The sequence below is a fragment of the Mytilus galloprovincialis genome, chromosome 5 (assembly GCF_965363235.1).
Source record: "Mytilus galloprovincialis chromosome 5, xbMytGall1.hap1.1, whole genome shotgun sequence".
NCBI classification, from domain to species: domain Eukaryota; kingdom Metazoa; phylum Mollusca; class Bivalvia; order Mytilida; family Mytilidae; genus Mytilus; species Mytilus galloprovincialis.
In genome coordinates this window covers 6,275,838-6,283,754 of record NC_134842.1, presented here as the reverse complement: position 1 = coordinate 6,283,754, position 7,917 = coordinate 6,275,838, and the positions used below count along the sequence as shown (strand labels likewise).

Below are 7,917 nucleotides of genomic sequence, written 5' to 3'. Positions count from 1 at the left end.
CATTTAGGCTTTTTTTGTTTGTTTGATTCTATCTTTAGTTTTCTATTTAGATAAATGTAACAGTAGTATACCGCTGTTCAAAGATCATCAATCGATTGAAAGAAAATACATTTTCGTTACAAACTTAAATTTGGTAATAATGGTTTTAATCTCGTCGTTACTATTGCTTATGGTGTTTACTGTTTTCTTGTAAGGTTTCTATTTGCTACCTTGGCGACTCTTATTGACACAGAATATGTAAACCGACTCATTGTCACGAGACAGTAGTTCAAATGTCATTCCATTTTCCTGTAATATAAACCAGTTTGGGTTACTTTAAGAAATTTCTATTTTCAGTATCGAAGGCCATTTTGGTTGGCAAGGCAAGCTATAAGATAAAGTTTGAAAGGGACAACCTAAGGACTATGTATGTTAAGTTTAGATCCAATTGCACATCCACTTCAAGGGAGAAGATTTTACATTGATTTTCTGTCAAAATATGCCTAATTTGTATATTCGACAAAATCAGCAAAAAGTTTAAATTTTACATCAATACATTTTAGTCCTATGCTCTATTTATAATAAAGATGGCGATGTTGGTTTGAAAGCGGGATCATCGGATACAACTTTGAAAAAAGACACCCCACCGCGTCAATGCCTCTGCTGGTGGACTGTAGTCCCCGAGGGTATCACCAGCCCAGAAGCCAGTACTCCGGTCCTGGCATGAAAATACGGATTTTTTTTGTGTTATTTAATTTGCTGTTACAAAATGTTAAAATTATTACAAATTAAGGACTGTCTCTCCTCCATGCAAAGCTCTGATCACTTTCACGGATTTGGCTATACTTTTGGAACTTTTGGATTATAGCTATTCATCTTTTATATAAGCTTTGGATTTTACATATTTTGGCCACGAGCATCACTGAAGAGACATGTATTGTCGAAATACGCATCTGGTGCAGACAAATTGGTACTACCACTGGGTCGATGCCTCTGCTGGTGGACTGTTAGTCCCCGAGGATATCACCAGCTCAGTAGCAAGTACTCCGGTTCTGGCATGAAAAAACGGATTTTTTGTGTTATTATATTTGCTGTTTCAAAATGTTAAAAATTATTATAAATTAAGGAATGTATCTCCCTCATGCAAAGCTCTGATTCCTTTCACGGGTTTGGCTATATTTTACGAGCATCACTGAAAATCGAAACATGTATTGTCGAAATGCGCATCTGGTGCAGAAAAATTGGTACCGTTAATGTTATTACTACCACTGGGTCGATGCCTCTGCTAGTGGACTGTTAGTCCCCGAGGGTATCACCAGCCCAGTAGCCAGTACTCCGGTACTGGCATGAAAATACGGATTTTTTTGTGTTATTAAATTTGCTGTTACAAAATGTTAAAAATTATTACAAATTAAGGAATGTATCTCTCTCGTCCAAAACTCTGATTCCTGTCACTGATTTGGCTATACTTTTTTGAACTTTTTGATTATAGCTCTTCCTCTTTTATATAAGCTTTAGTTTTTACATATTTTGGCCACGAGCATCACTGAATAGACAAGTTTTGTCGAAATGCGCATCTGGTGCAGAAACATTGGTACCGTTAATGTTATTAGGATGATGCCAGCGATTTTTGTTCCAATTAGACAAGTAGTTTAAGATATGAAGATTTTTGACAGACGACGGACACAAAGAGATAGCAAAAGTTCACCCTTGTTTTAGCCAGATGATCATAGAATTGTAATGGGTATAAAATATTTAAAAAAAAACAACCAAAAAACCCTGAACATGACTTGGTAGTGATGACTACTAGGCATACATCACCTATAGTTAAACTGTGTCAGAAGACGCAATCCCTATTTAAAAAAAAAACCAAACAGATTGACGAATACACATGTTTATCCACCGTTTCGTCATTCATGACATTATTGTTTGAAATACTACTTATTATAAAAACAAAATATCATGTCAAACTGTTTTAGGACTGCAGCAATGATCAACTGATTTGATTCGACATCTTATTCTGTAAAAAACATTATTTTTTCCTCCACAAACTTTTTCTGTTTGAATTTTGAATTTTGAATTTATAATTTGTTTTAGTGTCTTTTAAGACTGGCCCACACATATTGATTTTCTCAATTCTTATTTAGCAGGTACTGTTTCTGGTTGTTCTTTGAATGATTTGACATGTCCTTGACCTACTCGTTTAAACATTTACATACTGGCTCGGATGATTTTCAAAATTGTCGTTAACGAGTAAATTGTTCGTGAATTTGTGATGAATTCATTGTGTAAAATTGATTCTACACTTAACGTTTTTGAGCTATTCACACAGCTATCGATTAGGCGGGGTATCGCACATTCTCCTATTGCTGATGCAATATTTGATGTTGTTCGTCAAAACAAGGAAGCACAACTCTAAAATGCTTCAAAGTGAATATGCTTTCTTGTTTGAATTGTTTTACATTTGTCATTTCGGGGCATTTTATAGCTGACTATGCGGTATGGGCTTTGCTCATTATTGGAGGACGTATGGTTACCTAGGCTATAGTTCTTCATTTCTGTGTCATTTTGTTTCTCGAGGAGATTTGTCTCATTGACAATCATACCACATCTTCTTTTTTATATGTACCATTACTGATTACATGTAGCATACTGTAAAATGACTTTTGCAATTAAAAGGGTTGTTATAACATGGCGGATGCCACATTTTGAGCAGGAACTGCTCACTCTTTCTTAAACACTTCAGTCCTATCCAAGTTTTTAGTGGGTTTCTGATTACTCATCTTTAGTTTCTTTGTTTATTCTCGTTGGTTGTGGTTTGTCTTTTTCTATTCTAGCCACATGTTTGTCCTTTAATTCTAATTTTCGATTTTTTATTAAATACCCTAACGTCAGTGTTGATTACGTAATGATAAAAATTTAGTCTTCTTGTTTGAATTCACTTAATGTACGCCAAGAATCAAGCAAATTCACGTGCAATAAAACCAGCATAAAGTAAACCACATTGCGACAAGACATTCTGTTTGGAATAGACAGCTGTTCGATTTAGATTGGTTTATTTCACAAACAAATAATGAAATGTATAGATAAATTATAAATTCAATATAAGAAGTATTATATTTTGAATAAACAGTTTCAAGATTGTAAGTTTTCTATAACACGTAATATTTTTGGAAATCTTACATAAGTTTTCCTTTAAATCTATTTAATTCTGTTTTGACATAAAACTGAGTCATTATAAATTATATTACTAAAAAATGTAAAGAAGATAAACGACGATCACTGAGGAGACTAAAAGTAAATGACATTGACCCACACGAAAATTATAACAACAATGCAAATTTTCAAAGAAAAACATCTATCATTTGTCTAGAAAAATATGACATTTTAAACAAAACAGGCTATAAAATAGACCCCTCAAAGCTAAAGACACAACCAGAAAACCTCCAGCCTTCTGTAGCAATCAATTTCAGCCTTTTGGAACAAGTAAGTCACAGGTACGATCTTTCTAGTATAAACGTAATACATGTAGATTTTTCAAACATTTAAAGTAATTTAATGTTGGGTATTTAAAATATAGATATTACTTATTAGATGAAAACATATCAAACTGAGGAGCTATAATTTTTTTTAGATTTTATCAAAACATATTTTATTTTCAATACAACATGTACAATGAAACATTTTTGGATTTAATCAATCATGATAGCTGCAAACATAATTTAAAAACAATTTGTTTTAAACAACGGGTTGATATCGTTAATTTAAACTCTATAGATTTTCGTCAAGGGTGTCCTTTATTTTGTTTATTATTTATTTTTTAGTAGAAATGTTATCATTAAGACTAAGAAGCAATAAATACATCAAGGGATAAAGATTAAGGTAGACAAAAAAACTCGTAGTATAAAGATTTCTCAATTACCGTATGATTACACTCTTTTTTTCAAAATATTATCATTCTTTTCAACGAAATTGAATTAGTTGGTTCTCTGTCTGGCTTGATGTTAACAAAATATAAACAAAAATGGAGGAAAGTGAATTGTGAAACAATGATTCTGACAAATTAGAAGGAATAAATTGGGAAAAAAGCATTAAATGTTAAGGTAATTATTTAGGACATTTAAATTAAAATAAAAATGAAATAGGCAATAATTGGGTCATAAATTGTACCAAAATACATCTTTTTTGCTAGTACTCCAAAGAAAGATACAGCAAAGAATTTGAATCGGGTTGAATAAATTTATTTTGGAGGAAAGACAGATGGAGTGAAAAAAACACTACAATAAAGATATGCTAAAAGGGGAAATTAAAAGGGTAGATTTTAGCTGGTTTTTTTTATTCTCTTGAAGCATCACGCATAAAAATAATTACACAAACGGGAAAATCAAAAAGTGTAACGTTATACATGCAGAAAATTTCAACATTATTGGCTAGTTTTATGTATAAATAACGATACCATTTAGAAATGAACAAATAACAAAACCACTCAGGACTGTTATCCAGAAGTTGATTTGGATGAAGACTGAAGGAGAACTAGTAGAAAATACTAACATATCTTTAGATATAAGGAAGCAAATTGGGTTAGTCAATGGTGAAAGATGGTCTAAAAGCTTTAATCTGTAATAATTGAAAATTACTTGGTCTTAGCATAGTGGTAATACAGACGGTCAGTTGTTGAGTACTTTCATCTAAGAACAATAAGTAATAAGACAAACAAACTTAATTTTTGAAATTTTTATATTAATAAATAAGATTTCAAAAATTGGCGTCAAATTTTAGTTCAAAATAGGTATGCTAACATTATCAGAAAATATATAAAATGGAAATCTCTATTTGTTATTGTACATGACATAAACAATAAATGTTTGTATCAGTACATCATCAACAAATAAACAAATATATTGGTGTCAATGTATAACCATTCAAACCCAAATGTATTAAACAGTATCTTATTCTGAACTGGCTTATCAAAATTCAATATGAATAGTGCATACTAATAGAAATATAAGTGAGTATCAAACTGAATTGCTTATATAATACGACACACGACAGTGAAGAACGGCATGATATATCATGTTAAAAAATGTCGTCGCTATAATCATTAAATGTTTTCCAATGATTGGTATGCACTTGGATGTAGGCTTTTGTTCAATAGGGCTATAAATAGACTAATTGTTTTAATTGCTTTTTACGATGTTTAGTACCGTTTGGTTTGCAGTTGTTATCAAATACTAGTAGTCCTTTTCTATGTATGTTGGCGTTTGTTTTTGTTGCAGTTCAGTGTTTACGTTGTTCCGTTGTTTTCCTGTTATAGTTGATGTGTTTCCTTCGGTTTTGGTTTCTGACCCGGATTTGTTTTCGTTTAATCAATGTATGACTATTAAACAGCCGTATACTACTGTTGCCTTTATTTGCTTCTAATGAAAAACTTGTAGAAATCAATTTAATTTTGATATAATTGAAAACAGATAGAAACAAGAGTTTACAACAGAAATAAACCATATAAGATATTTTGTAAAGCTTATTTCCATATCAAGATTGACAATCCTACCTGATATTCACCAAAGTGTTATTCCAATGCTTATTGTAAATTACAATTCGTTTTAGATACCTATAAATGTCTGACTACCGTTTGAAATATTTCGTACAAATAAGATTGCGTTGTATTGTACATTTTTGTGATTCACCAGCAAACTGAATAAAAACGCAAAAATGAATATACACAGATTCATTACTTTATTATAATCTTTATTTGAATTTTTAATTTGCAGAAACTATTGAGGGATGATTACCATATATTGTTGGTTAGTCGCTGTATTGGGGACCTCTGGAACAGCATTGTTAAACGACAATGATTCGAACAAGCTAAAACTATGATTGCTATTGCAGACAAATTAATTGACTCTCACGATCATACTACTGAATGTGTAGGAGAAATGATGTGTTTACTTGCTGCATTACCAGAATCCAAATGGAATCAGAGGTTGAACAACCCTTTAGGTCTACTAACCAAAATTGCAACTGACAACGGACAAGACCATGACAGTTTGTTATATGCAGAAGCCAGGAAATTATTAGCTGACTATCCGAATATTGGACATGTTTTATATGGAGCTAAAAATGGACACTCCGTAAAAGATAGTGATGTCTGTGAATCAATGTACTCCAAATGCCCATATGAGCCAAAAGACTTGTTGGACACTGTCAACGATTTGGGGGATATTACCACACTATTGTCCAAGAATTTGTTTGGGAAAGTCATCGCAGATGCAATAGAACTTAACAACACACAGGTTGGAACAAATAATAGACAAAAGAGATCATGTGACCTCAAAGCATTAAAAGACAGTTGCACTACATTTGGAGTTACTTGTGGTGTAGTGACTGTAGCATGTACTCTTTGTGGCATTTTTACATTTGGGTTATGTTTAGGTGCCTGTGTTGAACCTGCCACTGGTCTGTGTACATCAGCCTTTGTTGGTTGTACTGTTGCTGATGCTGCGTGTACTCGATAGAGAAACATTAGTGAGTCACCGAGATGAATGACAAGTATTATCAATTAATCACCGCCTTTATTTATTATATTTAATTTCGTACGATTAATTACGTTTGAAGTTGGATTCATAACAAACTTGACATATATATATTACAGTTAATTGCTATTAATAAGTATTGCAATATGCATTTTGTTTTAATAAATTATCAGTATTTAGTTCTAATATAATCTTAAAGCAATCCTAATTCTATCTCACTTTTGTATTATAGTTTTTCATGTGTGACGTCATGCTGTTTCTAAATTTCATAAATTCAAATGTGGCATAACGTTTGCCTTTTAACCATCGTATGTGACGTCATTTTTTTAATTGCGTTGACGCCTGGATTGATTCGGGTGTGTCTATGCTGCATCATGTATTCGGGTTTAGTTTTCTGTAATAAGTTAATACTTCAGTTTCATTATGAATATATCTTTCACATTCATTTGTTAAAATTTACTGTTTGCAATAGCATGAATCGTTCTATATAGAAGTGTTCTTATCCCGGGCATAAAAACAATGCCGTATTTGGCAAAACCTTTTCAACTTTTGATCTTCAGTGCTGTACAACTTTGTACTTTTTTCACTTTCGATCTTTTATATCTGGGCGTTATGTATTCGGGTTTAGTTTTCTGTAATTAGTTAATACTTCAGTTTCATTATCATGATTATGTATATCTCTTTCATATTCATTTGATAAAATTTACTGTTTGCAATAGCATGAATTGTTCTATATAATACGAATGTTCTTATCCTGGGCATACAAACAATGCCGTATTTGGCAAAACCTTTTCAACTTTTGATCTTCAGTGCTGTACAACTTTGTACTTTTTTCACTTTCGATCTTTTATATCTGGGCGTCACTATTGAGTCTTGTGTGGACAAGACGCGTTTTTGGCGTATTGAATTTTAAACTTGATGCTTTTGTTGTCTATTAATCATGCTTTTCTTTGTCTAATATGGTCTCCTTTTTGTTTGTATTGTAGTCCTGTAATATTATGTTGTCATTTCAATGTTATATTTAACTTTGCCATTAAAGTGCGAGGTTTGGCATGCCATAAAACCAGGTTCAACCCACCACTTTTATTCCCCTTTAAAAGTGTCCTGTACCAAGTCAGGAAGATGGCCATTGTTATAATATTGTTCGTTTCTGTGTGTGTTGCATTTTAACGTTGAGTCGTTTGTGTTTTCTCTTATTTTTTAGATAAGACGTGGCACGGTACTTATCTATCCCAAATTCTTGTATTTGGTTTTGATGTCATATTTGTTATTCTCGTGGTGTTTTGTCTGTTGCTTGGTCCGTTTCTGTGTGTGTTGCGTTTCTGTGTTGTGTCGTTGTTCTCCTCTTATATTTAATGCGTTTCCCTCGGTTTTAGTTTGTTACCCCGATTTTGTTTTTTGTCCA

At 32.3% G+C, this 7,917-nt stretch overlaps 1 pseudogene; it reads left to right on the top strand.

The window, feature by feature from the left end:
- Positions 1 to 5,763: 5,763 nt before the first annotated feature.
- Positions 5,764 to 6,513, top strand: LOC143074278 (mytilin-1-like; annotated as a pseudogene).
- The last annotated feature ends 1,404 nt before the right edge of the window (positions 6,514 to 7,917 follow it).